This window comes from Dendrobates tinctorius, unplaced genomic scaffold (genome assembly GCF_039654945.1).
Source record: "Dendrobates tinctorius isolate UK_male_01 unplaced genomic scaffold, ASM3965494v1 ptg000209l, whole genome shotgun sequence".
NCBI classification, from domain to species: domain Eukaryota; kingdom Metazoa; phylum Chordata; class Amphibia; order Anura; family Dendrobatidae; genus Dendrobates; species Dendrobates tinctorius.
In genome coordinates, this window is record NW_027361876.1 from 1,855,789 (window position 1) to 1,872,479 (window position 16,691).

Genomic DNA, 16,691 nt, shown 5'->3' on the forward strand with positions numbered 1-16,691 from the left:
ATCGGCTGGGGTGTCAGTTGTCGGTTCCGACTGATCAGACATTGATGACTTATTCTAAGGATAGGTCATCAATGTAAAAGTAGTGGAAAACTTCTTTAATTCAACAAACTACTTACCAAACTACTTAGCATATCTAATATATAAAGCTCAAAGTGTGTATGTATGTGTGTATGTATGTGTGTGTGTGTATGTCCGGGATAGGCATCCGCACCGTCGCAGCTACAACCACAAAATTTGGCACAGTCACACGTCTGGACCCTGAGAGCGTCCTAAGCTATGTTGTGAGGTGAAATTTTAACCCCGTGCATTCCAATTCACCAAACAATTTTGCCCCTGGCTACATAATGGGGGAAAAGTGTGTGCGCGTCAAGCCCCACCCCTCATTATGATGTCATAATGCCGCTATCTACATAATGGGGAAACAGTGTGTGCGTATCAAGCCCCGCCCCTCATTATGTCAAAATTGTTGCCATGGTGACGCTGATGTCATCAAGCCCCGCCGCTCATTATGATGTCATAAAGGTTGACTATGGGATGGAGGATGTGTGATGGGTATATGGGCACTGGACTGTGGGATGGAGGATATGTATGACGGGTATATGGGCACGGGCCTATGGGATGGTAGATATGTATGACGGGTATATGGGCACGGGACTATGTGATGGAGGATATGTATGACGGGTATATGGGCACTGGACTATGGGATGGAGGATATGTATGACAGGTATATGGGCACGGGACTATGGGATGGAGAATATGTATGACGGGTATATGGGCACGGGACTATGGGATGGAGGATGTGTGATGGGTATATGGGCACTGGACTATGGGATGGAGGATATGTATGACGGGTATATGGGCACGGAACTATGGGATGGCGGATATGTATGATGGGTATATGGGCACGGGACTATGGGATGGAGGATATGTATGATAGGTATATGGGCTTGGGACTATGAGATGAAGGATGTGTGATGGGTATATGGGCACTCGACTATGGGATGGCGAATATTTATGATGGGCATATGGGCATGGGACTATGGGATGGACAATATATATGATGAGTATATGGGCATGGGACTATGGGATGGAGGATATGTATGATGGGTATATGGGCACGGGCCTATGGGATGGTGGATATGTATGATGGGTATATGGGCACGGGACTATGGGATGGAGGATAATTATAATTTGTTATAACTAACCACAGTTAGTTACTATGCCCAGGCAGTGCTGGGCTCTTCAGCTAGTTATTATATAAAATCAGAGGGGAAATTTGTGAATTAGGGTAATCTGATATCTGCATGTAGCTGAAAGTGACCCCCAAGAGTCAATGTTATGGCTCAGTGGTTCGCAGTGTTGCTTTGCAGTTCTGGGGTTCTGGGTTCACCAAGGACAACATCTGCAAGGAGTTTGTATGTTCTCCCCATGTTTGTGTGGGTTTCCTTCAGTTTACTCCCACACTCCAAAGACATAGTAATAGGGAGTCTAGATTGTGAGCCCCAATGGGGACAGTGCTGATAATGTCTGTAAGGCGCTGTGGAATTAATGGTGCTATATAAATGGATAAAATAAATAATAAATTACTGGTGGGACACGGATTTAGCTTTCTGAATCTATGGGAAGACATGTAGTTGATTGATTGACTGGTACCTGCAGCCTTGAGCATTAAGTGTCATAAATTTTCACAGATTATTCTCCAAATGCTGGTAATTCAACAGAAAGTAATTGTATTAATTGACATATTCATGTATGGGGACACTTAGGGGGTCCTTTTATGTTCAAGACATAGGTGGGCTATGGTATATAATGATGTATTAGATGGCAGCTTCTCAGAATTATCGACTTAATTACGTGTACATACTGTTTAAAGTAATAAAATAATATAACACAATTGTAGGAGAAATGTCCTGACATTGTTGGGAAGGAGAAAAGCTAAAATGCATAAAATAAAATTATATGCTAAAGTAGAACATGATCTGGAAAGATTAAACCTTCTTTAAAGTGACATTTGACATGAACATTGCCATTTTAAAAGAATAAAAATCTAAATGTAAGCGATCAGGTATAGCATGTAATTAGGAAATCTCTAGTATAAGCACCCTTATCTATGGTGCCCTCTATTGCCCTGTCCATAGTTCAGCTTTCGTGTGGTAAAAGCTGGAGAACGAAAGTGAATATTCTTAGCAATAGCCTTCACTGGACACTTGGTTGCGAATAATTAGGGCAGCTGTTGGCTTCTTATGGCAGTATTACATTCCATGTGCTCTAAATATAATCTTCTTCTCACAAAATGTTAAAAATGTTTTCTCAGAGGCGCTACTGTAACGTCTTAGTTGCAGAGCTGTGTGTCACAAATTTAAGACAAATGTTAATATATTATGTCATTTATTAATTATCGTTAAGAATTTGTTGGAGTCAAATGCATAATGCTAACCGAAGCCTTTAAAGTGACCTGTCATTCAGACTGTAATAAATGCAAGAGAACATGTTTTACCTGTCATTCGGGATCAATCTTGTCAGAAACGGCTAAAGAATGTAAAATACCTCAAAGGCAGTTCACAAAATAGATTTATGTGTGCAAATTCCAAGGTGGGGGATTGTGGCTACAGAAATACTAATTAATAGAGCTTCTATTACTTATATAGACTAAAACATAGGATAAAGAGGAGAACCGTAAGCCACAAATTCCCCAAATAGAGCTCAAATATACATTTTGATATTCAGTTTTAGGCAATCTCACTTGCTTATTCTGCCTCTGGCAGAAAATGAGAATCTTTTTTCCAAACCTCAGACCCTGTAGTTATCAATCTCCGCTCACCAAGGTCATATGTCACCTCCTCATGAATACCTAGCTTGGAATGCAGTAAGATATGGATTTCCAAGTATTCTTCTGTGAATATTGGCCTCTTATTTGAATTTGGATTTTTGGATGGTCCTGTCACAGATTTCACAATATACAGTACATATGTATTTCGGGTCAAGATTCTGATGGCACTCAGGGGTGAGGTGTAATTTTTTTTTTGTTATGGAGCTCCTCTGTTTGGGATATCCTTTGTACTTTGTACTCCTTTGTCACTTCATCCTTTTGATTGGTGCTCAAGTAATGTGGTGATCCTGAATGCGAATGCATTATTATTATTATTATTATTATTATTATTACTATTATTATTATCATTATTATTAATTTATAGATTGCTTAGTTATAAGGCACTGTACAAATGACTGGTAGACAGGAAGACTGAGCCCACGAGGGCTCACAATCTGCAGGGGAGGGGAAGAAGACAGCAGGTGGAGGTAGAAACTGCTGCTTTGGTAATGTGGTTGCGGCACTGTTGTTGCCGGTTGTAGGCCTTAGCATATGACGGTTTTCAAAAAATGAGGAGAGTCTGATTGATTGATGTAACGAGTTTCATGGTACAGAGTATGCATGGTGGAGTTCTTGGAGACAATTGTGTGAGGAATAGACAGGAGGAGATGAAAGATTGAGGTCTTATGGGGAACTGAAATTATGTGTTGGGAGGTGGCTGCAGAGTATCTTGGAGCTGTATGCAGGGGACAGGGTATGGAAAGTCTTGTAAGTCATTGTTAGCAGTTTAAACTGAATTCTCAGGGTAATGAGTAGCCGGTAAAGAGAATGCCAAGTGGAGAAGCAGAAGAGTAAAGAGAGGGGGTGTTATTCTGACAGATGAGTTAAAGATTGATTGGAGAGGTGCAATACTGCGAGGTGTAAGGTCATAGATAAGGATGTTGCCACAGTCTAGGGAGAGATAATAACGGTATGCACTAACAGTGCTATGGTTTACTATACCTTTGCTTTCAGCTATATCAATCACAGTATAACATTATTAAATAAATATCAAATTTCTGTACTTTACCAAGATACATAGTATAAGGATTTCCAGCATTTTTTTTTTTTTGCTGAGAGCATAAAATAATGGTCAAGGTCATGGGAACCCACAAGTGTTGTCTTCTGACAGAGGGAGAATATTAACAATACAGAGAATTTCCTGGACCGGAAAACTGTCAACAAGAACTTACCTTGGGACCTGCTAGTAGTAGGGGAAATATTATATACAGTGAGCTGTCAATACATAATGGTGCAAGTTTTTCTTATTTTAAGTTAAATATCTTTAAATACATCAATTGTAACTGCTCTATCAGAGAGACCAGATCAGTCAGCACTCCTGTGAATGGTACAACTGGTCCTTACTCCACAGTACCAAGAAATTAAGGTCTATGCAAGGAAAGATTTATATCTCACTCATTCTACTAATCCAATACTGCCCTGTAGTTTGTTAAACTGTTGCTAAATGGTAAGCGCTGTAATGATTTTACTGTTCAGTTACAGCTGAAGAAAGTAGGCACTGGCAGCAGTGCTAGATTAGTGGAAAGAGCAGAAGAGGGTTGTTTGACACCGCCCTGCAGGTCAGAATCCTACACTCGACTTTTCTACAAAAGGATACTTCTAAATAGGTTTTTTATTAGATGTTATTTAAAAAAATCCCCAACCTAAGGCTGTCCACTGTTTTGTTAAATAAAAAGGGCAGACCCAGAATGGTGATAAGTACTCTATAAGACCCATTTGCACTAAATGATTTTTGTAATCCAGAAATCCTATGAACACTCCATTTCCTGATACCAATCACCAGATGAAGGAGCAAAAACGCATGTAGGCAGTCAGGTCCGATGAAGGTCCAAACATAGGACCGAAACATTAACATAAAGATTGCCTATTAAACAAGTTATCACTTCACCGCAACCTTCCAAGTGCCAAATTTTGTCTACTATATTATATATTGGAACCCTACTTGGGCACCTATCCACATACCAGGAGTGCCGTATATTTCTCCTCAATATATGTATCATACTGTTTGTTTGTTGTTTGCAGTGTTGAACTGGGGTGCCAATGGCCCACTAGTAACCAACTCCCGAGCCCCACTTTTCAGCTACATGCAAATGTGACATTATCCTAACAAATTTATATAACCATGAACTGGGTAGATTGGTAAATGAATAAAATGCTGCCTCTGTCTGTACACAGTGACAATTTTGGAAGCATAATTTTTTTTAGTTAGGAAGTTATAAGGGTTAAAAAGCGATTTCTCATTTTTACAACAAAATTTGCAAAACCATTTTTTTAGGGACAATCTCACACTTGAAGTGACTTTGAGGGGCCTATATGTCAGAAAATACCCAAAAATGACACCATTCTATAAACTGAACCCCACGAGGTACTCAAAAACACATTCAAGAAGTTTATTAACACCACACGTGCTTCACAGGAATTTTTGAAATGTGGAAGAAAAAATAAACATTTACTTTTCTTTCACAAAAATTTTCATTTAGACCTAATTTTTTTACTTTCGCAAGGGTAACAGGAGAAAATGGACCATATGATTTGTTGTGCAATTTCTCTTGAGCTTGCCTATACCCCATATGTGGGGGAAATCTACTGTTTGGACTCACAGCAGGGCTCGGAAGGGAAGGAGCAACCATTTCATTTTTTGAATGTAAAATTTGCTGGCATAATTAACAGTCGCCATGTCGCGTTTGGAGAGTCCCTGATGTGCCTAAACAGTGGAAACCCCCTACAAGTGATACCATAATGGAAACTAGACCCCTTAGGGCAGGGTTCCCCAACTCCAGTCCTCAAGGCCCACCAACAGGTCATGTTTTCTGGATTTCCCTTGTATTGTACAGGTGATGCAATTATCAAATGGGAAATACTAAGGAAATCCTGAAATCATGACCTGTTGGTGGGCCTTGAGGACTGGAGTTGGGGAACCCTGCCTTAGGGAACTTGTCTAGATGTGTATTGAGCACCTTGAACCCCCAGGTACCTCAAAGAAGTTTTGTAACGTTAAGCCGTGAAAAAAAATCACATTTTTCCCAGATAAATCTTTTCTAGCTCCAACTTTTGCATTTTCATAAGGGAAACAAGAGAAATTGCTCCATACAATTTGTTGTGCAATTTATCTTGAGTGCGCAGATACCCAATAAGTGGAGGAAAACAACTGTTTGGGTGCATGGCAGGCCTTGGAAGGGAAGGAGCACCATTTGACTTTTTGAATGTAAAATATGCTGTAATACTTAGCAGTTGCCATGCCGCGTTTGGAGACCCCCTGATGTGCCTAAACAGTGGAGACCCCCCACAAGTGACACCATTTTGGAAACTAGACCCCTTAGGGAACTTATCTAGATGTGTATTGAGCACCTTGAACCGACAAGTGCCTCATAGAAGTTTATAATGTAGATCCGTGGAAATAAAAAAATCACATTCTGTCTGAATCACGTACAGTACAGACCAAAAGTTTGGACACACCTTCTCATTCAAAGAGTTTTCTTTATTTTCATGACTATGAAAATTGTAGATTCACTCTGAAGGCATCAAAACTATGAATTAACACATGTGGAATTATATAATTAACAAAAAAGTGTAAAACAACTGAAAATATGTCTTATATTTTAGGTTCTTCAAAGTAGCCACCTTTTGCTTTGATTATTGCTCTGCACACTCTTGGCATTCTCTTGATGAGCTTCAAGAGGTAGTCGCCGGAAATGGTCTTCCAACAGTCTTGAAGGAGTTCCCAGAGATGATTAGCACTTGTTGGCCCTTGTTGGCCCTTCACTCTGCAGTCCAGCTCACCCCAAACCATCTCGATTGGGTTCAGGTCAGGAGACTGTGGAGACCAGGTCATCTGGCGTAGTACCCCATCACTCTCTTTCATGGTCAAATAGCCCTTACACAGCCTGGAGTTGTGTTTGAGGTCATTGCCCTGTTGAAAAATAAATGATGGTCCAACTAAATGCAAACTGGATGGAATAGCATGCTGCTGTAAGATTCTGTGGTAGCCATGCTGGTTCAGTATGCCTTCAATTTTGAATAAATCCCCAAATGTGTCACCAGCAAAGCACCCCCACACCATCACACAGCCTCCTCCATGCTTTACGGTGGGAACCAGGCATGTAGAGTCCATCCATTCACCTTTTCTGTATCGCACAAAGACACGGTGGTAGGAACCAAAGATCTCAAATTTAGACTCATCAGACAAAAGCACAGATTTCCACTGGTCTTATGTCCATTCCTTGTGTTCTTTAGCCCAAACAAGTCTCTTCTGCTTGTTGCCTGTCCATAGCAGTGGTTTCCAAGCAGCTATTTTACCATGAAGGCCTGCTGCACAAAGTTTCTTCTTAACAGTTGTAGAGATGTGTCTGCTGCTAGAACTCTGTGTGGCATTGACCTGGTCTCTAATCTGAGCTGCTGTTAACCTACGATTTCTGAGGCTAGTGACTCGGATGAACTTATCCTCCGCAGCAGAGGTGACTCTTGGTCTTCCTTTCCTGGGGCGGTCCTCATGTGAGCCAGTTTCTTTGTAGCGCTTGATGGTTTTTGCCACTGCACTTGGGGACGCTTTCAAAGTTTTCCCAATTTTTTGGACTGACTGACTTCATTTCTTAAAGTAATGATAGCCACTCGTTTTTCTTTACTTAGCTGCTTTTTTCTTGCCATAATGCAAATTCTAACAGTCTATTCAGTTGGACTATCAGCTGTGTATCCACCAGACTTCTGCATAGCACAACTGATGGTCCCAACCCCATTTATAAGGCAAGAAATGCCACTTATTAAACCTGACAGGGCACACCTGTGAAGTGAAAACCAATTCCGGTGACTACCTCTTGAAGCTCATCAAGAGAATGCCAAGAGTGTGCAAAGCAGTAATCAAAGCAAAAGGTGCCTACTTTGAAGAACCTAGAATATAAGACATATTTTCAGTTGTTTCACACTTTTTTGTTAATTATATAATTCCACATGTGTTAATTCATAGTTTTGATGCCTTCAGAGCGAATCTACAATTTTCATAGTCATGAAAATAAAGAAAACTCTTTGAATGAGAAGGTGTGTCCAAACTTTTGGTCTGTACTGTATTTCAGAGATTTACATAGAAACCCCGCTGTAAGCGCTCAGTGCAGAGCGCAGGATAAATGTGCACCGAGCCTTACTAAGATTTTTGGGAGGTAGAATGAAAAAAATCAACAGCATGTGAAGAGTTTTATTTCTTTTTTACGCCATTCCTCATGTGGTATAAATGATTAAGTGACTTTATTCTTCGGGCCGGTGCGAATGCTTTGATACCAGATTTATATCGGCTTTTTATGTTTGACAGATGTCAAACACTAAAAGATGCTTTTTATTGCGAAAACTATTTTTTCAATCATCATATTTTGAGAGCTATCATTTTTTCATATTTTGGCAGACAGGGTCATGTTGCAGCTTGTTTTTTGCAGGACGAGCTGACGTTTTTATTGGTACCATTTTCGGGCACATGACTTTTTTGATTGCTTTCTATTCTGATTTTCGGGGGACAGAATGAACAAAAACCAGCAATTCAGGAATTGCCTTTTGTTTATTTTTTTATACCGTTCCGCTTTTGGTAAAATTGGTAAGACAGCTTTATTCTTTGAGTCAGTACGATTACAGCGATACCTCATTTATATTTTTTTTTATGTTTTGATGCTTTTACACAATAAAAACTATTTTATAGTTAAAATAATTACTTTTGCATTGCTTTATTCTGAGAACTATAACTGTTTTATTTTTTTGCTGATGGAGCTGTATGGTGGCTTGTTTTTTGCAGGACAAGATGACGTTTTCAGCAGTACCATTTTTATTTACATCTGTCTTTTTGATCGCGTTTCATTGCACTTTTTGTTTGGCAGTCTGATGAGCATTTTTTCTTGCCTCATTTTTATTTTTTTATGGTGTTCACTGAAGGGGTTAAATAGTGGCATAGTTTTATAGAGCGGGTTGCTACGGAAGCAGCGATACCAAATATGTCTACTTTTATTGTTTTTTTTTATTTCCATAAATAAATGCATTTATTGGAAAAATATTTTTTTCTTTATTTAGGAATTTGAAAAAAATATTTTTACACTATATATATATATGTATATATATATATATATATATATATATATATATATATATTTTAAACTTTTTTACATTGTCCCAGTATGGGACATCACTATATAATGTCAGATCAGCGATCTGACAGGCAGTGAAGCAGGCATGCCAGTGAGGCCTGCCATGGAGACCCTCAGGACAACGCGATCGCATTGATGTCTGCTGACAGCGACATCAGAGGGGTTAAATGCCCGCGATCAGTGCTAGCACCAATCGTGGGCATTGCTACGGGGTGTCAGCTGTCACATACATACAGTTGTGCTCTAAATTTTACATACCCCAGCAAAATTTTTGCTTTCTTGGTCTTTTTTCAGAGAATGTGAATGATAACACCAAAACTTTTTCTCCACTTGTAATTATTGGTTGGGTGAAGCCATTTATTGTCAAACTACTGTGTTTTCTCTTTTTAAATCATAATCCAACATCAGTGCCCAGGAGAGAAAGGCCATACAGTCTTTGAAAACCAACAAAGAAATCATCATTAAACCTGCTGACAAGGGAGGTGCAATAGTCCAGATGTATACGTCAGACTACATGAAGGAAGCAAACAGACAACTTATGGACACACGCTACTACAAAAAATTGGAGTCGGATCCTACATGGAACTATTACAAGGAACTGAACAAGTTGGTATCTTGTCTGCCTGACGAATCCATAAGAGCCGATGACCTGATACCACAGAGTTCAAGAATAGGGACATTATACATGTTTCCCAAAATCCACAAATCAGGAAATCCAGGAAGACCAATTATTTCATGTATGGGCACCCTTACTGAGCAGGTATCTGGATGGGTAAAGGGTATTCTTAAACCACTGATAAAGGATACACCCAGCCACATTCAGGAGACAACTGACCTATTAAATAAACTAGCAGCAATAGGTCCTCTACCAGAAGGAACCAACCTGGCCACCATGGATGTGGAATCTTTGTATTCCAATATCCCACACCATGATGGATTAAATGCCTGCAAATTCTTCATGGGAAACACAAGGACTGATGCAGAATCTGTGGTGAAACTTATAAAATTCATACTCACCCACAATTACAATGAATTTGACAAGATATATCTACAGGTGACTGGCACAGCAATGGGAAGTAAAATGGCTCCACAGTATGCAAATCTTTTCATGACCAAGCTTGAAAGTGACTTTTTGTCCTCATGTCCCATCAGGCCTCTGGCCTACTACAGCTATAATGAAGATATTTTAATCATCAGGAGGACGGAATCTGAGCCACAGCTAAAGACATCCCATGAACAGTTTAATCAATTTCATCTCACCATCAACTTAACACTCAGCTACTCCAGCACTGAAATTAACTATTTGGACACCATCATTAAGCTACAGAACAATTAAATAGAGACATCCCTGTATCAGAAACCAATCGACCGTCCAACATACCTCAAATGGGACAGTTTCCATCCAAAACACATAAAAAACTCTATTGTCTACAGCCAAGCCATCAGATACAATTGTTTATGTTCCAACGCCATGGATAGAGATGAACAGCTTGGTAACCTCAGAAAGACATTTTTGAACCAGGGCTACCATCCAAGAACAATTCAAAACCAAATTACAAGAGCCACCAGCTTATCAAGGAATCACCTGCTACATTACAAAGCTAAAGATGAAAATAACCGGGTGTCTCTAGTAGTGACCTACAATCCAGATCTGGAGGTTCTAAGGGTAGCTGCACAGAAATTACAGCCTTTACTACAAAAAGATGCCCGATTACAATCCATTTTTCCAGACCCCCCATTACTGTGTTTTATGCAGCCCCCTTATCTAAGAAGCACCATTGTCAGAAGCACCCTGTCCGCCCCAACAGCTGCAGGAACCTTTCCTTGCAACCAGAAAAAATGTAAAACCTGTCCATTCATAATGACCATGGACAAGATAAAGATCCCCAATTCACATCAGAACTACAAGATCCCAGGTACTTTTAGCTGCATCACATCTAATGTGGTGTACTTAATTATTTGTGCTAAATGTCCAACTGGGGGTCTGTATGTAGGGGAGACTGGGCAAAAACTGAAAACAAGTATGAATTTTCATCGCCACACAATAAGAGAAGAAAGAATGGATCTACCTTTGGCCAAACACTTTTGTATGCCTGATCACAGCACCATAGACATGAAATTACTTGCATTGAAAGGTCATTTCAAATCTCAGAGAGACAGAAGGGTCTGGGAGTATAAACTCATGATGACCTTTGACACTCTCAATGCAGGAATGAAATTGTCACATGGATTTTTTTCTTTTTACATCAATTAAGGAATTTGCCCCTCAGACCTTTTGTGGGGGCATCACAACACAGAACCAGACCCCAATCAGAGGACTATAAAACATTCACTCCTTATTTATGAACTGTTCCAATATTTATGGCCACAACTGTTTATCACTCTCACATAATGATAATTCTGCTTCATGTCATTTGTGATATCTATTGCATTACTTGTTTCTGTGCTGTGTTGTGCATAAATATGTGATTCTTAGATTTTGTATTAGTCTATGCCTGATGAACAAACCTGAGTAGTCTCAAAAGCTTGCAATTAGTTACCATCTTTTCAGTTAGCCATTAAAAGGTATCACTGAAGACTCTCAATTCGAAATATTTTTCTAATGATAACTCAAAACATTCAAATGACCCTCATCAAAAGTAATACCCTAGTGATTTTGGCCTGATAACATGCACAGAAGTTGACACAAATGGGTTTGAATGGCTACTAAAGGTAACATCCTCACCTGTGACCTGTTTGCTTGTAATAATTCTGTGTGCATAAAAGCTGAGTGAGTTTCTGGGATCTAGACAGAGTCTTGCATCTTCCATCCAGCCAATGATGTTTCTGGATTGTGCATTATGGGGAAAGCAAAAGAATTGTCAATGGATCTAATGGAAAAGGTAGTTGAACTGCATAAAACAGGAAAGGGATACAAAAAGATATCCAAGGAATTGATAATGCCAGACAGCAGCATTCAAACTGTGATTAACTAATGGAAAATCAGGAGCTCGGTAAAAATAAAACCATGGTCAGGTAGACCAACAAAAATTTTGTCCACAACTGCCAGTAAAATTGTTTGGGATGCAAAGAAAAACTCACAAATAACAGCTGAAATACTGGACTCTCTGAAAACTAGCGGTGTGGCTGTTTCAAGATGCACATTAAGGAGGCACTTGAAGAAAAATGGGCTGCATGGTCGAGTCGCCAGAAGAAAGCCATTACAGCGCAAATGCCACAAAGTATCTTGCCTACAATACATAAAACACAAGAGACAAGCCTCAAAACTACTGAAACAAGGTAATTTGGAGTGATGAGACCAAAAATGAACTTTTTGGCCACAACCATAAACGTTACATTTGGAGAGAGGTTAACAAGGCCTATGATGAAAGGAACACCATTCCTATTGTAAAGCACGGAGGTGGATCACTCATGTTTTGGGCATGTGTGAGCTACAAAAGCACAGGAAACTTGGTCAAAGTTGAAGGAATGATGAATGCAGCACGTTATCAGCAAATACTGGAAGCAAATTTGCAATCTGCCCGGAAGCTGCACATAGAACGTACTTGGACGTTCCAACATGATGAAAAACACAAGGCCAATTCGATCTGTCATTGGCTACAGCATAACAAAGTGAAGGTTCTGGAGTGGCCATCTCAGTCTCCTGACCTCAATATCATTGAGCCAGTCTGGGGAGATCTCAAGCACGGAGTTCATGCTAGACAGCCCAGGAATTTACAGGAACTAGAGGCTTTTTGCCAAGAAGAGTGGGCAGCTTTACCATCTGAGAAAATAAAGAACCTCATCCACAACTACCACAAAAGACTTAAAGCTGTCATTGATGTTCGGGGGGAAAATACACGGTATTAGGAAATGGGGTATGCGAACTTTTGACCAGGGTGATTTGGATGTTTTGGGTTGTCATTATGATTTAAAAAGAGAAAATACAGTAGTTTGACAATAAGTTGTTTCACCCAACCACTAACCATGAGTGGAGAAAAAGTTTTGGCGTTATCATTCATATCCTCTGAAAAAAGGCCAAGAAAGGAAAAATTTTGCCTGGGTATGTAAACTTTTGAGCACAACTTTATATGCATCAATCTGTGTGTATAACTATATATGTATGTGTACATTTCTGCATGTTTATTGGTATCCGTATATGAATGTGTACAGATATTGTATATCTACATTTATTGATTTATCTTCAGCCCTGAACTCGCACTTTGCTACCTCAAGGTCTCCTCCACATGTCCCATGATCACTTGTTACACCAGTTACATAATGATTGCGTAAGTGAATTCTAGAAAACTGTTTCATATGGTTTGTGTAGGTAAATATTATCTAGGTTGTTTTTTAGAATAGTAGTGAAATCTTGATGATTAGTTGTGACTACCTTGTTTCTACGAAAATAAAACAGGGTCTTACATTATTTTTTGCTCCAAAAGATGGGTTAAGGCTTATTTTCAGGGGATGTCTTATTTTTTCCATGAACAGCAATACGCATTTATTCTTGAACAAAAAATTAACATTTATCTCTATATATAAAAATGAATGTGTGTGTGTGTATCACCAACCAATCACGAAGCATCTTTCATTTCAACAGAGCTGTTCAAAAGAAGCTGAGCTCTGATTGGTTGCTATGACCAACAGTTTTCCTTGCAAACAATCACTAAGCATCTCTCATTTCACCAGAGCTGGTTAAAAGTAGCTGAGCTGTGATTGGTTGCTATGACTATCAGTTTTCCCACTTAACAACACCTCAGCAGACACTGACATGGTGAGAGAAATCTAGCATCACTGGGTGTTGTGAATTCGCTTTCTGGCCTACCTCTGGTTATTACTGGAGGTAATGGAGCTGATCTGATTAACAGAGGATCGCCACCTGATAATGAGGAGGACAATTGGAGATCTGGGTTTCTGACTGGATTTAAGACAGCCGACTCCCTCTATCCCTGCTGGTGATCTTTTTTCTGCCTCCTGAGGTCTTAGTTTCCAGCTCAGTCCCTGCATGCTCAGCTAAGTGTTCTTTTGCTATTGTTCACATTTGATCTGGTTTTGTCTATTTCAGTTTTGTGTGGTCAGCCAGCTCCGGCTGGGGCTGTGCTGAATCTCCATCCATATGTTACTGCTTGTGCCAGTTTGTTTTTGTCACTTATTAGATTGGCCTCTTTCTGCTCTGCTTTCAGAATATACCAGAGTGCTGATATAGTGGGCGAAGTCATGTGACTTCAGTATTTTTCTATCAGACATGTTGGACATTTTTTGCAGGGTTTTTTGTGTGATTTCAGACAGTGTCTTTCCTTTACTGTCCTGTCTAGTTAGTGTAGGACCCATCATTTGCTCTGTCTATTTTCCTACCTGCATTTGTGTTTTCATCTTGTGTCACCGACAATATATGTTTGGGGGCTATCTATTCCTTTGGGGTCTGCTCTGGGCCAGTTTAGATTTCCCCTTTCTTGCTTTAGGCTTAGTTAGCTCTCCGGCTGTGCCGAGGCGTCTAGGATCATCGTAGGTACGCTCCACGGCTACTGCTAGTTGTGTGGATAGGATCAGGGATCTGCAATCCGCTTAGTTACCAACCTCTCTGGTTTTTTGTGGCTTAGCTTGGTCTTGCTCTCCTCCTCGGTGACCCAATCATAACAGAATCACCAGCCTAAACCACAGACTCGAGGGTACTCGAAGGAAGGAAAGAATTGTAAAAAAAAAGTGTCAGAATTTTTTTAATATATTTTTTCCGCTTTTTCTCTGGGGCCGTAGGAGGATTTTTTCTTTAATGGAGATTAAGCAATTGTCTGATCGTATTGCGCAGCTCGCTGCTGAAGTGCGGGGAATTTCCGCCTATCTCGCTCAATCATCTGCTGTTGAACCAAAAATCCCTACTCCTGATTTTTGACTTTCAAGAATAATTGTAAACTATTTCTTGCCTTGATGCCTAACTCATCAGGAGCTCTGTGCAGGAGGTTAAAATTGTCATTTCCTGGCTGCGCGGCGATCCCCAGGATTGGGCTTTTTCTCTGACACCTGGAGATCCTATTCTGAAAAATGTGGATGCATTTTTTCAAGCCTTGGGCTTGTTGTATGATGAACCTAATGCTATTGATCAAGCTGAGAAACCTTATTGGCATTGAACCAGGGTCAGGATTCTGCAGAGTTATACTATCAAAAATTCCAAAAGTGGGCGGTCCTTACTAAATGGAATGACGATGCCCTAGCAGCTCTCTTTCGGAAGGGTTTGGCAGAAACCGTAAAAGATGTTATGGGATTTCCTGTTCCCTCTGGTCTTGACGATTCTATGTCATTAGCCATTCAAATTGATCGGCGTTTACATGAATGTAAAACTACACGAGAAGCGTTGCCGCCTTTTGAACGAACGTCTGAACCCATGCAATGTGATAGGGTTTTGTCTAGGGCGCAATGTCAGGAGTTTAGAAGGCATAATAAGCTGTGTTTTTTCTGTGGACACGCCTTTCATACTATTTCTGTCTGCCCTAAACGAGAAAAACGTACAGCCTAAGTTCCTTTTGGCAATTACTCTGATCTGCTCTTTGTCTACATTTTCCGCTAAGGTTTTTGTAGATTCCGGAGCAGCTTTGAATCTGATGGATTTAGACTTTGCTAAACGTTGTGGTTTTCCCATGATACCCCTGCAGACTCCTATCCCTTTGAGGGGTATTGATGCTACTCCTTTGGCGGAGAATAAACCCCAGTTTTGGACCCAGGTGATAATGCGGGTCGCCCCGGACCACCAAGAAAATTGTAAATTTTTGGTGTTGCACAATTTGCATGATACTATTGTTTTGGGTTTTCCCTGGTTGCAAACTCATAATCCTGTTTTGGATTGGAAATCTGTGTCTGTGGTGAGTTGGGGTTGTCAGTGTGTTCTTAGTGACACTCCTGTTTTCTCCACCTCTCCCCAGCCTCATGATATTCCTGATTATTTGGCTGATTTTTCTGATGTATTTAGTGAGAGTAAGTCTGCGTCTTTGCCTTCTCATAGGAGTTATGACTGTGCAATTGAGTTAATGCCCGGGTGTAAATTTCCCAAGGGTCAGCTTTTCAACTTATCGGTACCCGAACATGATGCTATGCGACCTTATATCAAACAGTCATTGGAGAAGGGTCATATTAGATCATCCTCTTCACCTTTAGGTGCTGTTTTTTTGTGGCCAAGAAAGATGGTTCATTAAGGCCTTGCATTGACTATCGTTCCCTTAACAAAATCAATGTTAAAGATCAGTACCCGTTACCTCTAATTTCTGATTTATTTCCCAGAGTTAAAAGTGCCTGCTGGTTTACCAAGCTTGACCTCAGGGGGGCGTATAATCTTATTCGCATCAAGCACGGTGATGAATGGAAGACGGCTTTAATACTCCGGAGGGACATTTTGAGTACCTGGTGATGCCTTTTAGGCTTACTAATGCCCCTTCTGTCTAACAATCTTTTATGAACGATATTTTCCGGGACTTTGTGGATAAGTTTTTAATCATTTATCTGGATGATATTTTGATCTTTTCCAGTGATTGGGATTCTCATGTGGAACATTTCCGAACTGTGTTCCGGATTTTGAGGGAAAATTCCCTGTATGTTAAGGGATCGAAGTGCCTCTTTGGTGTACAGAGGATTTCATTTTTGGGATTCATTTTGTCCCCGTCGGCTATTGAAATGGACCCGGCCAAGGTACAGGCCATTTATGATTGGGTTCAGCCCACTTCTTTGAAGGCTCTCCA

At 40.1% G+C, this 16,691-nt stretch overlaps 1 protein-coding gene across 4 annotated transcripts in view; it reads left to right on the top strand.

Annotated features, from left to right (window-relative positions):
• Positions 1-16,691, top strand: part of SLC38A4 (solute carrier family 38 member 4) — a 192,375-nt gene that overhangs the window by 159,201 nt on the left and 16,483 nt on the right. The gene's annotated exons all lie outside the window — the stretch shown is intronic.